General features: G+C 38.6%; 1 protein-coding gene and 2 non-coding genes across 11 annotated transcripts in view; 1 reads left to right on the plus strand and 2 right to left on the minus strand.

The window, feature by feature from the left end:
- The window catches only part of PLEKHA5 (pleckstrin homology domain containing A5), a 262,176-nt gene that overhangs the window by 226,592 nt on the left and 8,026 nt on the right, over positions 1-27,558 (minus strand). The window lies entirely within an intron of this gene.
- MIR2285Y (microRNA mir-2285y) lies at positions 5,543-5,627 on the plus strand. Its single transcript, NR_107828.1, has one exon. It is a non-coding gene; the product is annotated as a microRNA mir-2285y (primary transcript).
- Positions 5,545-5,624, minus strand: MIR2284Z-6 (microRNA mir-2284z-6). Its single transcript, NR_107812.1, has one exon. It is a non-coding gene; the product is annotated as a microRNA mir-2284z-6 (primary transcript).

The following is a 27,558-nucleotide window of genomic DNA, read 5'->3' on the forward strand; positions in this document are numbered from 1 at the left end:
AACTGCATTTCCCAAAGTAATTGTGAGTGCTGACCCTCTGGTACTTACCACAGTAGAACTTGTCTAATTATACCGTCTAGTTTTTCCCCCTATAATTTCAAGTTATTACTTCATCACTACCTTGGTGATATAATACCTGGAATGAAACTTCTATCTAAATTTATTCATAAGGGCCGCATTCTTACAAGATGAAATGTTCAAGTGCTCTGTTCTTTAAATTCACAAAACAATCTGATAAGGAATATATCCTAAAACTGAATGGTCGAACTAGAAAGGGCATAGACAGAGGCTGCCTTATAATTTTGGTTCCTTTAAATCTTAAAACACTACCAGAAAAAAAATACTGTCTGCATGGAAATGACTAGAAAGGATGAACTATATCCAGCAATTTCATTTTCAAGAAAACTTGATCATATCCATATACTGCCCATGTTCTTTGCCTACTTGCCTCAATAAAAAACATTTTCCCAAAATAAGGTTTAATATAACACTCTTACATGGAAGAGTTGAAATTAAATGGAAACTTATTTCTTATGAAAGAATAATGCATAAATTAGTGGTCATTACTTTAAAATCATCTACCAATATGATGGCAGGGAAAAAAAACCAGCGCGTGTTTATCTAGCACATAGTAGGAGCTCAGTAAATATTTGTTAAATAAAGCAATTTAATGTTAAAAACTTTCCAGTGGGAGTAAACTGAAAGCTGGAGTAGAAACGTGTCCTCTCATTCTAATTACTTAAGCGTAAGTTCTGTAATAAGGAAAAACATTTAACTAAGGTAAATGTATAATAATTCCATTTTATATTAAAACAAACTTGTATTTCAACATAAACACAAAGCAATTGCTAAAGCAATAAACCTAATTGTGAACTTCCTGCATTTTCCCAAAGATGATTGCATCATGGTATAATTGCTTTTCAGAGGTTAAAAGATCTCTGATTTACATCAGGTGACTATTTTTTTTTTCGGCCATTTACTTAAATAAATGTGTACAAATTCATACCACAGGAACAAAGTAAGACTATTTTTGACCCCAGAAAAATCTACTCACTCTGTTTTTAAAGGGTTATCTAATTTGGATAATCAAGATTGCATTTCTTCCCTATGCCCTGAAGCAAAGTACATTCTCAGTTCTGTTTGGAAGCTGGCACACACAGAACTCAATCTTGGTTAATTTCCAAAGGCACATATGTTATAGTAAATCCTCTTCTTGTAATGCCAGAAAGTTTTTGCTCCTAGAAATTGTTTTACTGGCATATTCTCAACATATCAGTATCTCAATACCTGCTAATCCTAGAGAAGCAAGACTGGCCAACACACACTTTAGAAAAGTAAAGGTTCCATTTTGAAATCTACAAAAGGTTGGCTTTTACTTTGTGCAAGATTCTATCTATTAAGTCTGCAAGTTTTAAAACAGTAACCTCTGGGGCACACTGGAATCACAGACTGGGACTGTGTTTTAATAATGTAGTGGACTATTAGACCCGTCTGCTCTTAGCACATTAGGGATTTTCTTACAAGTGAGGTTAACTACATTTCAGTCTTCGGAAAGACAAACACATTTTGGCCAATTCAGATGGAAATTCTATGACATTCACTGAAGTGTTTTCCCAGTGATAAACTCAAAATAAGCTATGAGAGAGGGACAGAAAGAGAAATCCGTTTTTCTTTTTCTTTTAAACAATGAAGGTAGAATTGAAGAATGAAAGAAAAATATTCCATAAAAATACTTCAGTTTTCCTACTCTCTTTCTTCAGGGAATACTCTAAACACTTCTAATATAAAACACTAACGTGTTTCTACAACAAATCCGTTGATTTAAAATGAAAACAGGGACTTCCTGGTGGCTCAGTGGCTAAGAAAGACTCTGCCTTCTCAGGGAATCAGATCCCACACACTGCGACTAAAGCGTGTGACCCTATGTGATACGTCTAAGACCTGGCACAGCCAAATAAATAAAAATTTATAAATATTTTTTAAAATAAAATGAAAACAAAAACCTTACTGTTTTCTTTTATAAATATGAGCTATTACTACTAACACTATTGATTTTATTTTGGTATGTAGCCACCACAGGATATTCAAGTAGCAAAAAGTTATTTCTTAAGACAATAATAAAATTATAATGTCTTTGTACTCTCTCATTAAATTAATTTTAAAATACTTTACTATAAAGTATCAAAAGTTTAAAATTTATACTCACTGATCCAGCAATTCTACAACAGTATACTTGTCTTAAAAAAAATTCCTAAGGAATTTATGTTCAAAGATGTTTATCATAGAATTAAATTGCTTTAACAAAAAAGATAAGAAAAACTAACCACTGAAAATAGGAAATTAATGAAATACATTATGATACATCTATATAATAAATACTGTGCAGTCATTATAAAAAAAGAAATTGTCGACAGAGGGACTGAAAGCATAAGAATTTTTTCAGCCCTCTTAACATCCCTTTACATAAACTGCCTGAATTTATCACCAGCATGTACTGCTTCTCCAACAGTTACTGGAAAGATGTGGAAGTCAGTGTATTTAATAGAAAATATTTTAGACATACACACACACAGTATTACAGTATTTTTTTTCAGCCACACCCCATGGCATGCAGGATCTTAGCTCCCTCATCAGGGATGGAACCCATGACCCCTGCAGTGAAAGTGCAGTCTTAACCACTGGACTGACAGGGAAGTCCCCCAGACATATTAAAGGTATCAAGTTATGAATGTGCATACTAAGATCTCAACCCTCTTATGTGTATAAATGTACATTAAAAAAACTGAAAAGAATATATGTCAACAGTTGGTATATATGAATGGTAGAATATAGGTAATTTCTTAGTATTAATTTTCTGTATTTTCCAGAAGAAGCATTTCTTTTATACTCAGAAACAAAATTTTACTTCACATAATATACTATTTTGGCTGCCATATAATAACTAAAGTTAAAAATTCTTTGATTTAAAAGAAAAGGAATAATTTATGATTTCGGCAAAAAAAGATCATACTATAAGGTAAATGATGATAATGATGATAGGAATGGGGAGGAAGTGATTATCATGTCCAATAGCAAGGACTTTATCTAAAAAAAAAAAGAACAACACTTGGATTATGGTATGTCTCTATGTCATAGAATAAATACAGAAAACACTATATTATGAAGTTGTTTAGTTAATATATACTTTAAAAAAAGATTTAATAGAGTGAAAATAAGTCCATGGATGATAGATACATAATATGTTAACTAAATGAGAGATATGTAGTGATCTATCACTAAATCACAGAAGCCAACTATGGTGTTGCTGTTCAGTCACTAAGTCATGTCTGACTCTTTTGCAACCCCATGGACTGCAGCCTGTCAGCCTCCTCTGTCCGTGGCATTTCCCAGGCAAGAATACTGGAGTGGGTTGTCACTTCCTTCTCCAGGAGATCTTCCCAACCCAGGGACTGAACACCCATCTCTTGCATTGGCAGGCAGGGTCTATGCCACTGAGATACTAGGGAAGCTCTAGCCAACTATGCCCTATGATGTGTGTGTGTGTGTGCTAAGTTGCTTCAGTCGTGCCCACTCTGTGCAAGCCTATATGGACCGTACCCCTCTAGGCTCCATGGGATTCTTGAGGCAAGAATAATGGAGTGGGTTGCCATACCTTCCTCCAGTGGAGCTTCCTGACCCAGGGATATGCCACACCATAAAATCACCTTGATTCCACTACAGACAGCTTATCAGTTGAAGAAATCACATCAACTTGCTATAATAAAGTTTACTACTACCAATTACACAAAAATTGATACGCATGAACAATGCTCAGTAGATAAAAAATGAACTCACTAAGATCGTTGACATTTTCCTCAAGGCTTTGTATGGATTTCAGACTAAGAAATACTTTAAATACTTTGGGTAGTAATTTCCACTATTCAAATTAAAAGTTTTCATTTATTCATACCCGATTTTCTCTGAACTGAAAATTTTAACCTATGCTAATTTGCATAGCATTAATGGCTCTAAGAGAATACTAATATTTAATCAGTGCAATGTCCAGAAAAGACATCTGAACAGTAAAGTTTAAAATGGATGTGATTCATTACTGAAAGTAATGCTGTTTTAGAACTAAGTGAACTGCAGAGAGTTTTAAATGAAATGTTGAACAATGGAATTCTATGCAGAGGTTAACATTATAATGACTCTGTGAGCGCGTGCTCATTTGTGTCTGACTTTTTGTGACCCCATGGACTGTAGCCCGCCATGCTCCTCTGTCCATGTAATTTTCCAGGTAAGAATACTGGAATGGGTTACCATTTCCATCTCCAGGGCATCTCCTCAACCCAGGGATTAAACCCAAGTCTCCTGCATTGGCAGGCGGATAATGACTCTATAGACATGTAAGAAAATGTTACAACGACCATCAAGTGAAAACAGCAGATTACCAAAATCGGTGATGCTGAAATTCTGGGTAAATTTGCTTCAAAAAAATTTTTAACATTATGGATAAATCATTGTTTCACCTAAGAGAGATAAGGCAATTTTTCTAAGTCTAAATGCCCAGTTTATTTCTTTTGAGAGCCAGATCTTAAGTAAAGGAATAAAGGGAAAAAACTGAATGCACAGCTGTTTGCTTCTAGGAATACAAACAGGAGGAAATAAACAGAGGGAGGCTAATATCTGTAAGACTGGGCTAACTACTTCATTTCCAGCTGTGTTTTAATTTGTATTACTAAACAGTAAGAAAACCCTTTTTATGACAGTTAGAGGCTGAGAATTCCCATTTGCACCCAGCAAAGTTAAAGGCACGCTAGAAAATACCTGGAATGTTTGATTCAGTAAATTATTGTCTGGTCTATAGTCTAAGTTGTACAACATCAATTGAATGATTCAGGAGCTAATCCTAATTTAATGCCATTTAAAAGCAGAAATGACAAGAGAGACATCTCATCACTTGCAAGTGACTTAAAATACAAAAAAAAGATGGTCAAGTTAAAAATCATACCTGATTTGCTGTCAAAAGATAATTTAGGGTAATAACAAAGCAAGTCAGTACAGCCTGACTGATCCCAGTTTATACCTAGGATCACAACCACAAACAATGCTGTTCTGCACCCTTCAAGACAATACAAGGTTTCTACTCCAGGAGAAATAAGGGAGCCAGGGATATGTTCAGATGGAGACCAGGCAACACTAAAACAGGTGAATACCAGACAAGCAAAACTAGAATAACACCAGAGTAGTACCTTAGATACCACTCTGTTAGTAGCTTAAATGGAGAACTGTGAAGTAACTGGAAGCCTAGAATCTGTAAGAAATTGAAAACTTTACTAAAAAGCAGACCTTCTTCAAGCTACCAATTCCTAATGCCATCAAGCATAAGATAACTACCTTTACACAAGACAACTGGCTGTAAGGATATACACGAATTTTCAAGCTAGTTTTATGGATTATTATTTTTAGTTTTATTGTAAACTTAAACCCTAGGTTTATAGCAATAGCCATATTTATTGAAATGAATGGAAGTATGATTTTTTTTTTTTAAAGCTGGCCATAATGTTGAGTTGGCCAAAAAGTTCGTTTGGATTTCTCTGTAATATCTTACGGAAAAACCCAAACAAACTTTTTTGAACAACCCAATAGATACCCTGGTTACACGAAATGATGAATAAATTCCATAGCTGGACATCACAAATCCTCTATTGCCTCTTTTTTGATCTGGTCTATCTTAATAATCTGATCATTGGTTACTTTACTGTAGGTGGAAGTTTAAGCATCAAGAAACTCAACTGCTAAACAATGTTTTCCGGTAGGGTTCACTTCCACAATTGTCGACCCATCCCCCTTTTGAATACCAGCTCCACCAGTTCTCTCAGGTTTGAACTCCTCATTTTTAGGGAGATGAAATGGTACAGAAGTGCTCAATTACCGGTGGACAGGTCCATAGATGTATGTAATAAATGATGTAATGCAGATAAATATTCAGCAGAGCACCTGGATCTAGTAAGCGTTCCATTAAGAGCAGATATTACATAAAACAAGTAGACAAGAACTTAAAATAAGAAGTAAAAAAAGAATGCTGTCTTTAATGCAAATAACTGTTTTCTCAAAATCTGAGAAAAACAAAAAGCAAATAAACAAAAAACCATCCCACTATTAACATACAATGTGTTATCCCTACCACCTAGCACCATACCTATCAAACAGTGGGTGCTCAATAAATATTGATACATTCCTAAATAATAACTATCAAAATCTATTTTGAAACTCTGAGAATTTCTAGTTTGTAGACCTTGACTATTTCATCTTTGCATCTCAGTGCCTGGCAGATTAGGTAACACATTCAGTTAATTTCACCTTTTCTCATGCAATTAAAAAATAATTTGAATTCTTAAAACTTTTGATTTGTAATTTAATTCCATGTCAGGGGTTTTGGGTTTGGACTATAACTTACGTAAGGGTGAGGGCCAAGTCTGTCTGGTTAATTATTCTTTATAACGAAGCAAGTCAGTACAGCCTGAGGTCAGTTTAGACCTGGGATCACAATATATAAATATATATTTATTATATATTATAATAAATAATTAAGTATATTATTTTGCTCAATGTTTAACATAAACTAGGGGCTCAAATGTTTGAACAAATGCATAAATTTTCATGTTCTATTAAAAAAGGGAACAAAACCGTAATTCCTAACCAGAGTTCAGACCAAACAAGTATGTGAGTAGGCTACAATGGAAAACTTACTGCTGGAAGCTCTGTTTTAGGAAAGTCTTAGTATCTGTTAATTATCTATCAATAAAACTAAAAAAACAGGAAAGTCTTAAAAGCTGATCACATTAAGGAACTCACAGCAGTATTATCATTTTAGATCCTAGAAGCATCTACTCTACATGGCATCTAGGATTTTTTAGGTGTTTTCTTACCAAAACCAAAACATAAGAATTCAGTGTCATATACAGTTTCACCAAAAACACATGTTTTTGACCAGAGAAACTCCATACAACCAGCTTTCTAAAGTAAAAAGCCAAAGTTCGACACTGCTGTATAAAAATCTCCAATTACTTCCTGTTTCTCAGAATGTGGAAGGACTGGCTTGGCTCTGTTCCCTAAAGGAACAAAAACAAAGCGAGGAAAACAGTCCTATCTCACCTTCTGATCCCTCTGCCAATTAAGAAAATGTGCGCCCAGGGAGGTCCCTGCAATACTAACTTTGAGAGGTAAGAACTGGAATAAGAAACTTCAAAAGATTCTACTTTCTAATACAGGAAATTCTCTCAAAAAGCAAACAAAAGTACTAATTATAAAAATTACCTTCACTGTACACCTGGGTCTGCCAATATCAACTCTTAGAGAAAGAAGGACCATTCATTCAAAAAGCACTTTTCAGGAATGTCTGAAGATAAAGATCTTCAATCAGAGATAAGTTATTTTCAGAGAGCCCTGTAGTTGTTTCAGGGCGTATCAGGATATTTGGGTCATGAAGGTGTTATTACGCTCAGTGCCACAGAAGCCAACAAAACCTTCAGTATTTTTTCCCATGGGTTTGATTTATTATGAGGATTAGAAGAATGTAATTCTATCTCTGATAGAATCCTGTCACCTAAGTGAATAAAGCCTGTGCAATCCTGAGTACAGAGCAGTAACAAATTTTAGATCAAGAGTAATAATACTGTATGCCCAAGACTTGGATTCACACCTTTAAACTGTTATCTTCTTTTGCAGAGGAAAACATATTTCACGTGATTTTAAGTAGTTTACATATAAAGTCCTGATCCTGGGGGTTTCAAAGCTATTAAAAAAAAATCTACAGGTCCCTAAACTGCACTTCAGGCTGACCGAAAACTAACAGAGCAGCAGTAAACAAACAGGATCTTAAGAAAAACCAAGATTTAAGGACTTGATAGGAAAGAACCTTGCTTTTCTTCCATTCCTGGCAGGGGCTCTCTTACTAGATGGAGTCAGGTTCATTACTCAGAACCATCTAATAAAAGCATTTTTATTTAATATCATGATCAAAACAAGTTTAGAACTGTCTGGACTTCCTTCTCGCCAGGTAAACAGTTGATCATATAAAAACACGCCAATTTTGTTTTTTTTTTTCTTTAACATTGACCTTATGAGGTCTTCCCAACATGTGACAATGAACTTTCAGGTAAGTCCAAGAGTTCTTATGTACACCTTCAAAAGAATCTGTTTAAAGACAGGTAATTCCATCCCCTTGTATACCTCAAGTAGTATTCTTTTCTGATTGTTCCTTACTGCTTCTCACCCCTTTGCCTCATTTTCCTCTCTCTGTTTCAGCCATGCGCATATAAACCCATAGGATTAGCCCAATACTGACGTATCAAGAAAGGGGTTTCTCACCTGACATTGACTGACATTTACCCGACTCTTACCTGACATTGGTTTAACATCAATAGGTAACGCTAGGCCATATGAACCCCTCAGGACAAAGCCCTTCATTTCATCGTGTCCACAAGGTACAGATCTTAGTACAAAGGCATTCAAAGTTGCCTGCTGTCCTGATAAAACAAATGACATTTTATTTTAAATCACTGGAAGTGATGATAAATATCAGACTACCAACAGAAGACTTCAGTATTGAAATCTAAAAAACACACCAAACATGCTGCCTCCATCAATGAGTACAAACCAAAAAAAAAAAAGTGTTCAACCAGCAAATTTAACTCTTCTCACTAAAAAAAGATCAGTACTCTTCCTTAGAATGACTTCTTCCAAAATTATGAAGGAATTTTATCTGGCTTGTTTTCTAACAATTTCTTACTGAACTTGTGGTAGATACAATCTGTTTCTTTTAAGTCAACTACTAATGTGAAAATTTATTATCTACTATACTATCTAAGTATTTGGGGTCTAACGTAAAAGACTATAAATATTACCCTCTTAAAAACGAACCCTTCCCCGACCTCCAAAAGAAAACACCAGGAACCAAGAAAGTAGAAAAGAGGAAAGTACAAAATAGGGTGAAAATAATTTTAACTACATCAGTAATCACAAGAGCTATAAGGGAAATTCCCTGATGGTAACAGTGGTTAAGACTCTGCCTTCCAATGTAGGGGGCATGGATTTGCACATGCTGCATAGTGTAGCCAATAAACAAATAAATAAATGTAAGTTGGAAAAGACTCTTCAGAGTCCCTTGGGCTGCAAGGAGATCCAACCCGTCCATCCTAAAGGAGATCAGTCCTGGATGTTCATTGGAGGGACTGATGTTGAAGCTGAAACTCCAATACTTTGGCCACCTGATATGAAGAGCTGACTTATTTGAAAAGACCCTGATTCTGGGAAAGATTGAGGGCAGGAGGAGAAGGGGGCGACAGAGGATAAGATGGTTGGATGGCATCACCGACTCAATGGACATGAGTTTGGGTAAACTCCGGGAGCTGGTGATGGACAGGGAGGCCTAGCGTGCTGTGGTTCATGGAGTCGCAGAGAGTCAGACACAACTGAACGACTGAACTGAACTGAACTGAAGTAAATTCCACGGACAGAGGAGCCTGGTGGGTTACAGTCCATAGGGTCACAAAGAGTTGGACATAACTGTGACTGTGTGTGCACACACACGATACATTAAAATCAAACAAATAGACAAGACCATTAGTAAAAATGGAAGTAGAGGTCAACTCCCAATGATAAAATGTTGACTTCATTATGATGACATAGTCTACACTTAACAAAACATAACAATTTTACACATAAATTCATCTGATAACATAATTTCAAAATTGTTTTTAAAATGACAGAACTTCAGAGAAAATGAAAAGTCATCACAACAGTTGAAAATTACAATAATATACCTTTCTTAGTATCAGATTCCAGCCTCATGTAAACATTTCCAGAACACACAAAGTCCAATACCCTCTAACTCATTTTTGAGGCTAGAACACTGGTATCAAAGCCAGACAATGATAGCACAGACAAGGAATTTACAGGGCAATTTCACCTAAGGTGACAAATGGCAAAATCCTAAACAAAATACCAACCATCCCAACGGACCAATGTATAAAAATGAAAGTACACAGTGACCATGTTGGGTTTATTCCAAGACTGCAAGGTCGGTTCACCATTAACAAATGTATTAACACCATTTACAGGAATGCGCTAAGTTAGCAAACTAAAAAAAAAAAAAAAAAATTATCTCAATGAATGCAGAAAAAATATCTAATAGAATTTAATACTCATAAAGAAGTTCTTATACCAAACTAGGAATAACAGAGACTTTTCTTAATCTAGAAAAGACACCCTCCAAAAATCTTCATTAAATATTATTCTTAATGGTAAAATTAGAGGCAGTTAAAGTCAGAGTTGTAGTTATTTCTATTTATCATTATACTGAAGGTACTAACCAGAAATATAAACAAAGGGTAGAAGAGAAAGTCAGGACCAGAAACAATAAAAAATTCCTCTCATGACTTGTAGAAAGATTGACAAATAAGTACATGTTCATCAAAAAATCCCTTTAAAAAAGTGAAGGCAACAAGAATACTAACTGGAAAAGATACCTGCAACCCAATGTTCATAGCATTGTCATTCACAATTCACAACTGCCAGGATATAACCACCTAAGTATCCATCAACAGATGGAAGGATGTAACACGCGGTATACACAGACACAATGGAATACAACTCAGACTTAAGAAAAAAAAAGAATGAAATTATATTAATTACAACAACATGGATGGACTTGGAGGATATTATGCTAAGCGAAACAAGTCAAACAGAAAGACAAATACTATATGATATCACTTATATGTAGAATCCAAAAAATAAAACAAACTAGTAAATTTAACAGAAGAGAAACTGATTCACAGATATAGAGAAAAAACTAGTGGTTACCAGTGGGGAAAGGAAAGAAGAAAGATAGGTGAAGTAGACTAAGAAGTGTAAATAATTACATATAAAAATAAGCTACAAGGATATATTGTGCAACACAGGTGATACAGCCAGTACTTTACAGTAATTATAAACGGAGCATAACTTTAAAAAAAAGTGAAGATACAGTACAAAACCAAACAGCAGACCTGCAAAAGATTACTATCTATATTTAATAAGCAAATAAAAAATGCCTACAATCAGAAGAAAAAGGACAAAAAGGAAACAAAAGATATAAACAGACATTTCACCAAAGAAAAAATACAAATATACAATAAGCCTAATAAAAGATACTTAAGTTCATTAACCTGGGAAATTCAAGTAAAAGCACCATCAGGAAACATTTGACATCCACCAGGCTGGCAAAAAATATAAAAGCTGAACAATACCAAGTGCTGACAAAGACATGAAGGAGAAAGAACTCATCCTGCTGGAGGGAGTTTAACAGTACAACTACTTCGGAAAACAATTTAGATTTATTCAATGAAGCTGAAATGCACCTTACCACCTCAAATTATACCTATAGTTCTATGTCTGAGATAATCTTACAAATGAGCATGAGCAGACATACAATGATGCTCACATAAAGCCATAAAAAAATAAAATAGCAAACTTATGTCCACCAATGGGTAACGCTTAGATTATAGTATAAACAAACATATACTAAACTAATGCATAGTCATAAAAATGAGCCACATCAATTTGGTATGAACCTTACAAATAATAATGTTTAACAAAATAAATCACATACAGAATGAATTCACTTTTATCAAGTTAAAAGAAGAAACCAGCAAATTAAACCATGCGCTGTATATTGACTCAAACATATGTGGTGAAAATTTAAAGAAAACCAATGGAATGTTATAAACATTCAGGATGGTGGTTGCCTACGGGGTAAGGGTAGGGGGTAGTGACAGAGAAATGGAGTCAAGGAGGGGCAAGAGAGGGCTTCAAAGGTCTGAGACATGTTCTCTCTTTAAGGCTGAGTTATCTTGTGCAGTGATCAATGCATTTTTCTTTTTGTTGGACACATTTTATACTCATTTGGTATATGTTAGATTTTTCATCTAAATCTGTATTAGATTTTTCATAATGAATAAAACACGTACTCAAAAAAAGTTTTAAAAAGTACTTAGCATCAGATACAAGTAGTAGTTAAATAAATACTTGGCTCACAGAATTTAGACACTTCGTTGCTAACTGCACAAAATAAACTTACTTGTACTGCACAAGCACACAGTTTAAATTATACAGATGACTTTAACCTGCTCTGCTTGTTTCCATGGAACGAGTCTGACCAAAGGGTTTAAGGCAAGAAAGAAATTACTATTAATTAGTCATGTTACAGAGTCCCTATTTATGAGCTTACAGTCAAATGCTCTTCCTAAAGTTATTGCCAGGCGGTTCTGGGAATTTGTAAAATCCTGACTGCTGTCATTTCTACTTTGTTGCCTATTAGGCAACTCTGTGGTTTAAAGATTATGAAATTTTGCTCTGGTTCACCACACAGTTTGGACTTTCAAAATGACTGACAGCAAAAAGGAGAGATTAAATATTTACATGTAAAAATATCTACTGTGGTTAACACCTATGTAAAAAACTTTATGACCCAAAGATAGATTAAAATATTAATCTGAAAGCCCTAATCCTTGGATTTTAGACTTGATAAACAGTACTCCACAAACTGATTAAGTCACTGTCCTTTAATATTTGCATATATCATTGCTTTACATTTTAAAATAATTTAATTTGGAGAATGTCATTTTTAATTTTAAGAAGATACTTAATATATTCTGAAGAATTTACAATGAAAATACTGCAGTAACAAATCAGCACACATCTGTTTAGTATATGAACTCCTAGGAGTTCACGGATGTCTACCTAGATCTCCTTCACACAGTCAGAGCCCAGAAATTCTGGGCTGACCACCACCCTTGACCAATGAGACATGGTTTCTTGTCTGGTCAGTGGCAGGGTCACTTTTCTTGAAGATTCTACTGAAACTAAATCCATTGAGCCTCTCAATGCCCAAGTTCATGCCATCTCCATTCCCTTTCCCAATCCATCTCTTGATGCAACTTTCGCCTTACCAGACTTTGCTGGGTCTGGCTCTGACCTAGCCTCCACTCTGCCTCTATCTTGTAAACTAAACCACCTGTGGAAGCCGTGCCCCACTGTTAGCAAACCTCCTCTCAAAGCATTACCCCAATACTCTGGCTGTTAAGGACTTTCCCTTAAGGACACCACCTGTCCTATTCGCCCCTGTCAAACAACAGCTGTTTATTCCCTCCTCCTCACGGTCCTTCAACCACTTGACAGAACTTAATCCCTGGACCCCATCATGCCCGTAACCTGCACATAATCTGAAATCAACAACATCAGCGATTACAGTACATTAATGCAACCCCCAACTGCCAGCACGCGTGTCTAACTACTCTTCCTCTGTGGAGTATATGTTCTTGGAGAGTCTCTGTTCTAAGTTCATCAGGTTCTTTCTTGCTCTATTTCCTTCCTTCCCAGCCTGAAGTCCAAGGGTCTAACATTTCAACAAAGTTTTCACACCTTAAACTCTCCTGCTCATCTGCCCTCCATGGCATCAATCTGGAAAAACCCTCTGTGGCTCCAACCATTCACTTTATCCCCGACCCTCCCTAAAGCTTCCATAGTGTCTACAAGGTACCTGAGACATACCTGAAACCATAACATGCTGTGGTTTCATGAGTTGCTGACTTGTTTATCACCAAACTTTTATTATAAACATCAACAAACATTTAGTGAGCATCTACTAAGGAGAGGAACACACCCTTCTAAGCCCTGGGAGTTCAGAAATGAGCAGGTTGGAGGAGGTCCCTGTTCTTGGGAAGCTTACATCTCAGTGAGGGGAGACAAATGACAGAAGTATATGAACAAGAACCTGAGCCAGTAGTGCTAAATCCCAGGAGGAAAGTAAAGTACGGTAGGTCACATAACAGCAGGTACCTGGTCAACGGGTTTTGGGTGTGAGTAAGACAGGGCTGTATATTGTCACCCTGCTTATTTAACTTATACGCAGAGTACACCATGAGAAACGCTGGGCTGGAGGAAGCACAGGCCGGAATCAAGACTGCCAGGAGAAATATCAATAACCTCAGATATGCAGATGACAGCACCCTTATGGCAGAAAGTGAAGAGGAACTAAAGAGTCTCTTGATGAAAGTGAAAGAGGAGAGTGAAAAAGTTGGCTTAAAGCTCAACATTCAGAAAACTAAGATCATGGCATCCGGTCCCATCACTTCATGGCAAATAGATGGGGAAACAGTGGAAACCGGCTGACTTTATTTTTCTGGGCTCCAAAATCACTGCGGATGGTGATTGCAGCCATGAAATTAAGAGACGCTTACTCCTTGGAAGGAAAGTTATGACCAACCTAGATTGCATATTCAAAAGCAGAGACATTACTTTGCCAACAAAGGTCCAGCTACTCAAGGCTATGGTTTTTCCAGTGGTCACGTACGGATGTGAGAGTGTGACTATAAAGAAAGCTGAGCGCCAAAGAATTGATGCTTTTGAACTCTGGTGTTGGAAAAGACTCTTGAGAGTCCCTTGGACTGCAAGGAGATGCAACCAGTCCATCCTAAAGGAGATCAGTCCTGGTGTTCATTGGAAGGACTGATGTTGAAGATGAAACTCGAACACTTTGGCCACCTGATGCAAAGAGCTGACTCATTTGAAAAGACCCTGATGCTGGGAAAGATTGAGGGCAGGAGGAGAAGGGGACAACAGAGGATGAGATGGTTGGATGGCATCACTGTCTCAATGGACATGGGTTTGGCTGGACTCTGGGAATTGGTGATGGACAGGGAGGCCTGGCGTGCTGTGATTCATGGGGTCGCAAAGAGTCGGACACAACTGAACGACTGAACTGACTGACTGACCGAAGACAGGGGAGTTCATCTACTTGAGAGCTTTCTTAAATACACTGAACCTATAATATGTTCTCCACCACCTACAATAGAAGCACTAGGGCTCATTCTGAACCTTAAAATGACTTAGCCTCAATATGACCATCAAACCAACTGAACACATCATGAAAGGAGAAAAAAAGAACCCTGCTCTAAAGGCATCAGCAACTAACTGATTTAATAAAAAGACTCGTACACACATGTCCAGTTAATTCTCTACCTAACAGAAGTACACAATCAACTGTGTGAACAGGATCGAGTGGAATCCCCTATCTCAGGCAGAGGAAGCATAAACCTCAAATGGGCTCAGTAAATTTGGGGGCACATGCGCTACACAACAGCTTACAAAAAGGTTCCAATTCTCCACCTCTCCCTTTATGTACAACCTTTGCAATGTGGTTTTCCAAGTTCTCTCAAAAGATGGAATCTCTCTCTCCACATCCTGAACTGGAGCTGGCTGTGAGACTTTCTTTGGCCAATGGAAAGCAGTGCATGAAGTGATACTGCCCTAATTCTAAGCCCAGACCTCGAGATACCTGGAGCACTTTGGCACACTTGCTTGCACACCTGCCTTCCACACAAGAGCAGGCTTGGGGAAGCCTACTGGGGATGTGGAAGAGGGCCCAGTCATTTCTACCATCGCAGAAAAGACCATCCCAGACCAGCCAAGATCAGCAGAGCCTCCTGCTTGACCCACATCTGATCTCAGACAAGAGTAAAAGCAACAGGACATTTAAAATGGAAAACCAACAAGATCCTAGTGAATGGCACAAGGAACTCTGCTAAATGTGACAGCCTGGACGGGAGGAAGTTTGGGGGAATGATGCTAAAGCTGAAACTCCAATACTTTGGCCATCTCATGTGAAGAGTTGACTCATTGGAAAAGACTCTGATGCTGGGAGGGATTGGGGGCAGGAGGAGAAGGGGACGACAGAGGATGAGATGGCTGGATGGTATCACCGACTCGATGGACGTGAGTCTGGGTGAACTCTGAGAGTTGGTGATGGACAGGGAGGCCTGGCGTGCTGCAATTCATGGGGTCGCAAAGAGTCGGACACAGCTGAGCGACTGAATTGAACTGATACATATGGCTGAGTCCCTTTGCTGACCACCTGTAACTATCATAACATTGTTAACTGACTATACTCCAATATAAACTAAGAAGTTTAAAACAGAGAGAATAAATGCAACAGACACTAGAGGAACTGACTAGCCAACCCTGTGTTCAGCAATATACAGTGACTATTTCAAGACTTTGAGTTTGGAGATGGCTTCTTATATAGCACTAACTAACGCAGCAAGATTAATCATATCTATTCAACTTGAATCATCTATTACATTTCTCCTTCAATGTGTTTGAGGAATTGAAGCCCAAAATTGTAAAATATTTTCATCTCAGGGTCTTCTGCAAGGAGGCTTTAATACCATACTAGGTAGGAACTGTTACATATGGAAAAGATGTAGAACCCCATCAAAGGAGTTTATTTCTCCTACCAATAATACTGCCTGTTTTGAACTCAGTTTCCTCTGCAGCTCCACTGGGAAAGGAACAGCAGCTGGACTGAGACTCATTCACATAAAAATAACGGGGTTGGGGGTGGGGGCTTGACATGCCTTTGTAAAAATCTGGATTATTCGGTAAATGTTCAAAATGGACCTGTGATTTCTCTGTATCAGAAAAAAAAAAAAAGTCCTTCTATCATTCTTTTCTGAGATACAGAACTTCCTCAGCATGAACTATTTCTGAGAAATACAGCTATTCTTCCAAGTTCGCAAAGAATTTCTTTTTCGCACAGTCTTCTACCTCCTCCGAGACTCTTAAATAAGTTTTTGAAAGTAGATATAAAAAGGAAGCATGCCACCTCCCCTTCCCACTCATCTGGGTAAGCATAAAAGGTTTAGTGACTCTAACTGGACTCGGCCCGTCCAGCTTTCTACCCTGTGGGGCTGTTCTGAGAATCAAAGGAGAGGGAAGGCAAGGAGGGTATTCAGAAGGAATGTGACCTCACCTGGCCCACTGCCCACAGCTCCAGTCCCAGCCTACCCAGGCCACTACTGGTCACAGGCCAGCCTGGCCAGCCAGCAGCGCAGGCCTGTGAGCGCCTGTTTTCCAATACTGTTGCAGGGCCTGACTGTTAATACTTGTGAAATATTTCAAACCTCTATATTTAAACTTGTATAGCAATCCCAATTTTTCCTATTCCTTTTTATTGATTATCAGGGGTTCAGTTCATTTCTCTTCCCTTCATCTACCACCTTCTTCAGATGATAATAATTTATTCTACAGATAATACATTCTTTAAAAAAATTATGAAACACGTTTTTAAAACACAGCATTATCCATGTTCTTACTGCCTTTTCATCATCACTCCTGGGTACACTGTATCCTATACCACCTCCCGTATAATTCAGTTCACTCCACCTATGTGAACAGGCCCTTATGTTACAATGCCTTGAGTTCTCCTCTACCCTGGAGAATATATTCATTCTAGGTCCTGCCTTTTACCTGCAGCCTGGACAAAAGCTACTTTACTCTTTCAAGAAAGTCTTCCTTAGCGCCACTGGGTACTTCACAAATAAGCTGATTTCTAATTCTTAAATCACAAGGCTTTCTTAAATAAAAACCACTTTAAAAACCAAAAATATATATGTTATCTGATCTGATACCATCAACAACAAAACTTACTGACTAGCCTGTGTGACAGTTTCTACCTACAAGAAACTCAGAATCTATACAAGTTGAAGGCTTAAAATGATATTTCTGGGGATTTCCCTGGCAGTCCAGAGGTTAAGACTGTGTTTCCAATGCGGTAGGCAGGAGTTGGATCTTCCATGCCACCAAAAAGATTACTTTTTTAAAAAAATATTTCTGAACCATTATTAGTAGGCCAGGATTTTCAACTGTTTAGCATAAATGATCTGGAAGTGTGCATATACAAAATGTTATGGCCTTGCAAAACAAATACCCACGTATTTCATATGTAACCATGGTTTACAGTTTTTCCAAGTTTGTTTACATATTCACTCACATCATAAGCCTATAAAGAAGGCAAGACAAGAATTACCCTCTCCAAGAAACTGGTTCTTAGTGGGAATAAGCAATTTTCTCCAAGCTGTGTAGTTAACAGAGGTAACAGAGCCAAGGTCTGACCCTTGGCTACTTTCCACTTCACCAGAACACTCAGCGGCCAGAGGCTTACAGATTTGCACACTGTGGTCACAGGACAAAAAGCATCTCCTCTTGGCCAACTTAATAGGCCTATAATAGGCCTACATCATGTATCATGGAGAACTCCTAAATTCCTAGGTGAATGCACACTGGACTCTCTCCATTGAGCTGTTGACATGTTAGCACCCCTATTTACACTTATTTTTAAGACACAATAAAGTAAGGAAAAAATAAGCTTTACTAAGTTGTAAGACATAGGCTGATGACAATACATGTATATAATCTGTAAATCAATAGACATATAATGAGAGAATACAACCAAATTTTTTTTTACTTACCAGGGTGCACAATGAAACTATTTTGGAGAGCTCTTTAAGCTAACTGGCTCTGACATCAAAAATACAAATAATATAAATGACATAAATCATTAAGAAAAATAGCAAGAGAAGAATAGAGAAAATATATGGAAGAAGCAATCGGTAGAAGAGACTCAAACAGGAGACAAACAGAGGGAAAGACGACAAGCGTGGCCAAAACCAAGAACATGCGAATTCAAACAAGATATCACTTTTGTCCATTGGATTCCCTCAAAACTTGAGTCTTGTAACTCCAACTACTGGCAAGGATACAGGAGATAATAATCCTACATGATGCAAGGATAAAATGGTGAAGAGTTTTTGGAAGTTGGCCTAACCACAAAGAGTAAAGCCATAAACCAATCTGAATGTGACTGTCGAAGGGCTCCAATAGTTGGTCCAACTCCAACTGCAAAAGGAATTTAGGGAGTGACGCACTGTTATCATTTGGGGCTTTCAGATTCACTATGCAGCTCTGTACAATGTGTCAGTTTCTACCACTTTCTCATTTCTTGCATGTAACCCCATGAACTTAATGAAAAATACTGCTTCTCATTTATCTTATAATTACACATTTCAATATTTTCAGATACTATTTATGCTGTTTACCAGGGTTTTACCACATTTATCAAAAGCTAAAATACATATACAACCTAACTCAGCAATTTCCATATCTATTTTATAAAAATATTTGCATATGACCATAAAGTTTATGTATAAATATGTTCACAACAATTTTAGAAACTGAGGGGGGGAAAAATGGAAAAACACTAATGTCCACACAATTAGGGGTGGGTACAGCTAAATAATTAATGAATATTTTGTAGCTACCGAGAGAATGGTGTTGACTTCTAACTACTAATGTGAAGAGACCGAAGATATTAAATAAAAAGGAAAAGTCAAAGAATCATACACATAGGACAAGTTCATCTTGGTAAAAATAAATAAATGAATATATGCTTGGATAGGTATGCAAAGAAAGGGGAGTAGGACAAACACCAAACTACCAATACACGGAACCTCCTCTGGGAGGTCAAGTATGGGGTGAGAGGGACTCTACACCTCTGTATCAAAAGCAACAGTAACATTTTCCTATAAGTCTCCCTGGGAATGCATAGGTTATAGTGCCTACTCTTAAATATTGCCACTAATAATACCAGTTAAATCATATAAGTTAATCCAAAGGTCAAGTTCACAAGTCAGTCAAGCACTTAAAACCACACACTCACAATGCAAATACATATATATGTGAGATTATCTGTCCATCTAGCCATCCACCCACCGACCCATATGACCTGGGACACCACTGTGATCACTAATATGGGTACTTGTTCCTCATCGATGAACTCTGCTACAGCTTTTTCACTCAGCAATGGGGAAGAGCAGTCCTGGTGTAAAATATAGATATTTTGCAAATTAATCTAGCGCAAGATACCAATAATTGACCTCCTATACTCCAGTTGTATTAATTGTGTGAACCCAGGATGAACAAATGCTTAAAACTCAATTTACTCAAGTGTGCCCATGTTTTAAAAATATTTGGGCCTACATGCAAGCTCTTGAATTGCTTTTCATTTTGAGGTTTATAATTTTATCATATAAATTTGTAGATATTAAAGATGGTAAATACAACTCTGTACCGACATCCTCACCTAAGCCCTTGCAACATCAACTTGTCACAATATACTTTCCTACTGATCCAGAAGTTACTCTCCAAATTCTTCCCAATACAGTGCTCCAAAGTACTACTGCTAATCAATTAGAATTGCTACGCTACTCGAGAATTATTTACTATCTCTGGTAGTCCATTACCTCAATAGTCTGCGATGAACCACATCTCCCAGTATTCAGAGGCTTGTATAGTTCTCTCCCACTTCTGAGTTTGGCCTAGGTTATGTGATTTGCTCTGATCAACAGGACACGAGCAGGCATAAAACAATCATAGGTTTTATTACATAAATGCTTACACCCAGGGGCTTGTCTTTTTGGAATATTCCCTCTTGGAAGCCCAGCTGCCTTGTTATCAAGCAACTCTAGATAGACCACTAAGGCATGAGAGGCCATGAGAAGACATTGGGAAATTCCGGCCACCATCAAGTTCCAGCTGAATGTATCTATACGAGTAACTTCAATTACAGCACAGGAAACAGAAGAGCAGCCTGGCTGAGCCCAGTCAACCCAAAGAAAGGTGAGAAATTATAAACCATTGCTGTTTTTAGCTACTAAGTTTTAGGATAGTCAGTTATGTAACAACAGATAACTGGAAGACTAATTCTTGTTCCAAACTGTCAGAATTGCTAATAAAAACCCACACAGATTCTCCATCAAATTCTTCAAGAAATACCTTCAAATTTCACCTATCCAATCAGAGTATTTATTATAGGTCTGGAGAAACAAGGGCACTTTTAAACATTCTCACGTACAAGGGGAGAACATAACTTTGTACAAATCTCCTAGAGGGCAATTGGGCAAAATGTTAAGTAATGAACCTTTTAAAAAGCTCATGAGTGAGTGAAGTGAAAGGCACTCAATCACGTCCAACTCTTTGGATCCCATGGACTATACAGTCCATGGAATTCTCCAGGCCAGAATACTGGAGTGGGTAGCCTTTCCCTTTTCCAGGGGATCTTCCCAACCCAGGGATCAAAAACCCAGGTCTCCTGCATTGCAGGCAGATTCTTTACCAGCTGAGCCACAAGGGAAGCCCAAGAACACTAGAGTGGGTAGCCTATCCCTTCTCCAGCAGATCTTCCCAACCCAGGAATCGAACTGGGGTCTCCTGCATTGTAGGTGGATTCTTTACCAACTGAGCTACCAGGGAAGACCCAAAAAGCTCATACCCTATCCGAATAATTCCAAGTCTAGGAAACAAACATGCATATAAGAGTATTACATAGGATTTTTCTCACGGCAAAAAGTTGGAAACAGCTGTTTAGTTGCTAAGTCGTGTCCAACTCTTTTGGGAACCCAAGGACTGTAGCCCTCCAGGATCCTCTGTCCATGGGATTCTCCAGGCAAGAATACTGGAATGGGTTGCCATTTCCTTCTCCAGGGGATCTCCCCAACCCAGGAATCAAACCTGCATCTCCTGCATTGGCAGGCAGATTCTTTACCAATGAGCCACCAAGGAAGCCTCACAGCCATCTAAAAATAGGATGATTAAACTATTATATATTCATAAGACAGACTATCTGATTAATAAAAAATCTTTCAATGAATAAATATATAGTAACATGAGGACACACAATATAACTTTAATGAAAACAGCATTCAACGCAGTATTAGCAATAAGACCCAAATCTTTAAAAATATTTATGCATATATACTGAAATATTAATAGAAATTCTCTCTGCATAATGGGACTGGGTGATTTTTATTTCTCTTTTATACTCTTCAGTTTTTTTCCAAATGTTCTATAATAAAAATACATTACTTCTATAATCAGAAAGAAACACTTAACATTATAAAACAGAAGGAAAAAAGCACACACACTTAAGATGGATTTGGAATCATTCTCTGACATTTCTTTACTAAATTTTTTTAAATGCCATCATTATTAGATGCATCTATATTCCATGGTAGAACAGATTTTTCAAAGTAAATGTAGTACCACAGATGAATTTTCAAGAGAAAAAAATTGACACTAGGTTTAACATGTTACTTTCCTTGCACCATTGTGCTGTACTATAGAAAATGAGCAAGGAGTAATTCCTTGTTTTTTCTGAAGACTGGGCCATACTGTCCCATTTTACTGAGTTTTAAATTTTAGGTTGAACAACTTTACTGTAAACATTTAATAAAATGGGTATTATATGCACTTTTAATCAAATTCGGCAAAAGCCGATGGAATTAACTCAATATGAAGACTAAAGCAATTTTTCATCTCAGAGGCAGATTCTCTTTTGAGAACCATATCTATCCCAAAGAAATAACATGTGTAAAGAATCTTAGTCACTTGGAAGGGATGGAGGGAAAGAATGTGTAGAACATCCATGGGATGCGTGCAATAAGCAAGTCTGGGTAGCATTACTCAAGCACTGACATTGTGTGGGAATCATGAGTGGCTAGTGATTTCAGAAGAACCAGCGGGAACCCCTGGTGCGCTCCAGCAGGGTGGGGTTTTGGCCACAGTGAGACTGTACTGCCACTCGTACTAAATCCAAGTTGGTTTCCTCAGTCCCCCTTGCTCAAGGCAGCCAGGACAGGATTGGTTTCTATGGCTTCATCCTCAGAATTTAACACTTGCTCTCCATTCTCCCAGGTCCAGGCCTGAACTACCCTGTGTGTATTTTCAGCTACTCCCTCTTCAATGGAAGGCAGAAAGCGGCCTTGCAATCACTGATACGATCACTTCTTAGAAGACTGCAGGTGCTCAAGTTCATGGCCTTCCTGGCCTTTAGCACTGTGCCCTGTATACCAGGGAGGAGCGGTAGTCTCTGATCACACAGACTTTCACACCCAGACTTCCTGCGTGAACCTGGCCTTCCTCTCTTATCGCACGGGTCCTCGGAAGGCTGGCTGACAGTATTATAATCTCAGCTTCAGCTAAGGACAGAGAATGACTGAAGACCAGAGGACCAGTCTTCACTCTAGCGGTGGGCACAGGATACAAGACAGTCAAAGTCCCTAAGATTTTTTATTGGGGAACAGAGAAGAAACCTTATCTTTTGATTTAAACAACTAAAAGAATGTAATCTGGGGCTGTGAGCAGCTATTTTCCCGGTTAAGTGGAGAAAAGCTTTCTCAAGTGGAAAAAGGTGGGTAAGAAGGGCCTTGAAGGATTCATTTGTGTCACTCCTGGAATTAACGTGCGAGAAGAGCTGGCTTTCGCTTATAATAGTTGGCTTTGGGTCACTGACATTTGCAACAGTATGAATCCTAACTAGATGACAAATGAGAAGCAGGAAAATGTCCTGGGATGTTCAGATTTACTTTTCCTACCATCTGTAATAGGTCTTCATTTCAAACATCTCACTGGCTATTATGTGTCGGATGCTGGAAACATGATTATGACACAGTCTCTGCCTCCGAAGAGTTAACAGTCTAGAGAAGCAGTCCCCAAGCTTTTTGGTACCAGACACAGGTTTTGCGGAAGACAGTTTTTCCATGGACTGGGACAGGGCGTATGGTTTAGGGATAAGTCGAGCTCAGGTGGGGTTCATGCTCCTGCAAGAATCTAATGCCACCATGGACAGGCAATGGAGCTCGGGTGGTAATGCAAGCAATGGGGAGCACCTGTAAATACAGATGAAGCTTCGCTGGTTGGCCTGCCTCTCACCTCCTGCTGTGCAGCCCTAACAGGGGACCCCTGGTCTAGAAGGATTCTCTTAGGGTTTCTGAAATTACTGGCCACTTCAAAGAATAATTCCCAAGTAGCCAGGAGGCTATTTCTAAGACTTTCCCGAGTGCCTCTGACACGTCAGTGACCTGCACCTCATGAGGCCCACCTTCTACTTCTCTCAGGCCTTTCTAGGATCCACTGAGTTCAGTGGTCTCTAAGCGGACTCTATCTGCTTTACTCATACTCCTCCTAACAGCAGACAGACTTCAGTATTTCCTCTATTCTCCAAATCACAGTAGGCTGAACCATCAACATGTCTAAGTGGAAACAGCATGGTCACTGCCAAGGTCCGTCTCCCAGGAAGCCTCACAGGTCCCCGCATTATCTTGGCTTCATCCTGGTTCTGGCCGCTCAGCTGGGCTTCTGAGCAGATCCTATCTGCATCTTGGAGGAGAATCACATAAGCCACACTTGAGAAACAACTGATTTCCTAATTCATACTGGGACAGACAGACTGTCACATAATGAGAATATTTAAATTTCACAAAAAGCCACATTATAAGGCTTTTGAATAGCATGGAATTAAGATCACTGTCATCATTAAAACTCATCAAGAAATATTTATTGAGGAAGTATTATGAGAAAGGTTTGAGCTGAGGGACAGAAAATACAGCTATAAACAAGCTGCTTTTCCTGAAGGCTACCTACCATGAGTGTATATAGGCAAACAGGTATTAACCAAGCATTGGCTTGATTTTAAAATGTGGTTTTTCAATATACTATTTCTGAAATAAGGATAAAAGGGTTTATTTAATATGGTTATATCTCTCTGTCCCCCCTAAAAAGCTGTTATTATTATTAAATCAGTGGAACTGATGACTACTGGGAGCTTAAAAGAAATACGATGGTTATAGGATTAAGTATTTCATCATAATTCTGTTAAGTGTTAAAAAGAAACATAAGGAGAGAATCTGATGAGGGCAGAACTTTTGCTGGAGGGGCTCCACTAAGTCCCCCCAAAGTCTCATCTAACACAACAGTCAGACTGACCCTTTCAAAGGGCAAAATCAGACCACACTTTTCCTCTGCTCAGACCTGCGACAGCTCCACATCACCCTGTGTTAACAGCCAATTATACCAACCAATGAGGCCCCACACAGCCCTGCCTGTCCTTCTCTGATTGCACTGTTTTTTTCTCCCACACCCATTCCTCTACACTCCTCTCCTGATCCTCCACATCTAGCTCTAATTTTTTTTTCTTAGAGCACTTATATATGCTTACATACCATAAAACTTATTTACCAATGTTATATTTTCTTTGTCTGATATTCCCTCCCCCACCATGCCACCCCTGAGAAGAGTAGAGTTTGGCGGGTATATTTTGCTTAATGATGTATCCTATTCACTAAGGCATATAATTATGAGTTCAAAATGTATTGAAGAGAATTGGAAGAAAAAATGTGTTGGTGAATGACTAGGTAACTGGAAGACTGTGCCACTGAGACTGAAATAATAGTTAAAATCATAATCATAGTCAGCTTAGCCTTGCTCTCTAGTAGATAGTAGAGGGTAACTTCTGTTGCAGTGTTTCTCCTTTTTTCTAAAATTCCACATCACATCAACGCCACCCCAAGTCTTTCATTGGCTACAACAACACTGTCACTCAGGTTACAGTCCAGTCTCAAGCCCAGATGCTATTAATTCTTCATCTGTCAGGTGACTTTGTGCTGCTCTATTCTGATCACTCTGTGGGGTTTCACAGCTGAGCTTAGGAAGAAGGTTTATTCCTTACGTTAGTGAGAAAGGCCTCTTCCATACTGGGCCAATTCCTCACAATGCATCTGCTCAAAGCATCATGCACACGTCATAGCATTTATCAGACTGCACGTTTGTGATTATGTTAGCACTGTCTCTCCCACTAATTTAACTATAAGCTCCATAAGAGCAAGGTCCATGTCTATTTCATTCACAAAACCTAAAGTGCTCAGCACACAGTGCTCGCGAACTATTTGTTGAATGAGTTACTGGATGAAAGAATATGACAGTGCTGGCTTGGATCTACATATATTATTTGGAGATAAAGCAGCTGAGACAGCACTTTAAGGGGTAGAGGGTATGTTTCTTATTCATGAGGGGAAACAGAAAATAATGTTGGGAGTCCTTTGGAAAGGCCAGATTTTAGCCACCTAAAATGTGATGTCCTTTTTGAGGTAAGCAGCTCAAAAAGCAAACCATCATTAACACCTCTACCTAGAGCTCCCCCCAACCACCAACCCCCTTATTCTGGTCAAGGGCCCCAATCATTCTTGTAGCCACTCAGACACAAAGGCCTCTAAGTAACTTTTGACCTCTCTTTCTCTGACAACCTCCCAGCTCACCAAGACTCCCAAGGCCTGTCAACTCCTCCTTAATAACTTTGATCAATAGCCGCCTTCCTTTCCATTCCCACTGCTACCAACTTGCTTCCAGCACTAACTCCCTCCCAGATTATAGCCACAGACCCAGAAAGGGACTCCTCCATTCCACGTTTTGCCCCTCTCTAAGCCATGCTGCCTGCATTAGAATCTCTCTTAATACCTTCACCTTACGCTATTAACGCTATTATGCTATTAACCAAAAAAAAACCCAAAAAACAAAACAAACAAAAAAAAACAACCTATCTGCAGTGGCTTGCCTAGAAATGAAAATCTCAGCCTTACATTCAAAGACCAGACACAACATTGCTGCAAACAGAATTCTTAGTCTGACTTCCCATTATCCTAGCATTTTTTCTAATCACCTACCAGCAGGGCAGTTATCACTATTCATCACTATTTAACCCCTCAAAATATAATGACCAGTATTTTTTAAATAGAATCTCGGAATTTGGTCATTTCTTTCCATCCACTCGAGAGTGCTAGTGCTGGGCACTATCCTAGGTATTTGGTATACATGTGAATTTCAGCCATGCCCTGAAGGCCTAACTCACTCCTGCCTCCTCAAGCCCTTCCCCTTCAACCTGGCCCTATGTTTCTTCTTCTTTCTCTGACTTCTTAGGATGCCATTTGAGTGACAACCAGCATCACTTTTATATGAACTCCAATTTGCTCATACATAGCTATACATGTCACTTTTCACCATTTAACCCCAACTTATACATATCTCTATAGAAAGGTGAAAAGGTCCCAGGAGAGAGTATTTGCCCACAAGCGCTGAGAAACCCCTTGTCTTTGTAGGACAGATAGCGGTACCTAAACAGGGATGTTGACATCCCACCAGTTTCGGTGGCCTCTGATTCCTTGACTCTTCCAACCAATTCTTACCCTACTCCCCTTTCCTTCCTCCTTCCTAAACTACACCAGCTTTGACAATCAGAAATACAAACCAAGAAAGAGGTCCATCCACGTAAGGGGGAAATCACTTGAGAAATCCAAAAGGGGCTCTCTAAATGCAGTCACTTACACTGTGGGGACTCCTCTGGTCCTACCCCAACTAACTCCTCTGGAGGCTGGAGGCCAGCAGTATCAGCACAGACACCACTTACCAGGGGCTCACCAGATGCTGGCATTAAGCTATAGGCAGGCACTACAAGAAGACACTGAGCAGGCCTGGTCCTGAGCAATGTTCCTGGGACTAAAAAGGACCATGAGATTCCATGATAAAATTCACACTATTTGAAGTCCTGTTATCCCACCCTCGAAACCCCTAAATACACTTTATCACTGAAACATTTATGGGAAAATTTCATAATCTGTCACAAAACACTCTGCTTTTCCTTTATGAGGATGCTGTTTTAAAATCACATGTTTGCTCCATTTTTTTTTAAAACAACCCGACTGCACTGGGTCTTCATGGCTGTGCAGGCTTTCTCTAGTTGTGGTGAGTAGGAGGTACTCTCTTGTTGCTGTGTGCGGGCTTCTCAGTGCAGTGGCTTCTCCTGTTGGGGAGCAC

This window comes from Bos taurus, chromosome 5, assembly GCF_002263795.3.
Source record: "Bos taurus isolate L1 Dominette 01449 registration number 42190680 breed Hereford chromosome 5, ARS-UCD2.0, whole genome shotgun sequence".
NCBI classification, from domain to species: Eukaryota; Metazoa; Chordata; class Mammalia; order Artiodactyla; family Bovidae; genus Bos; species Bos taurus.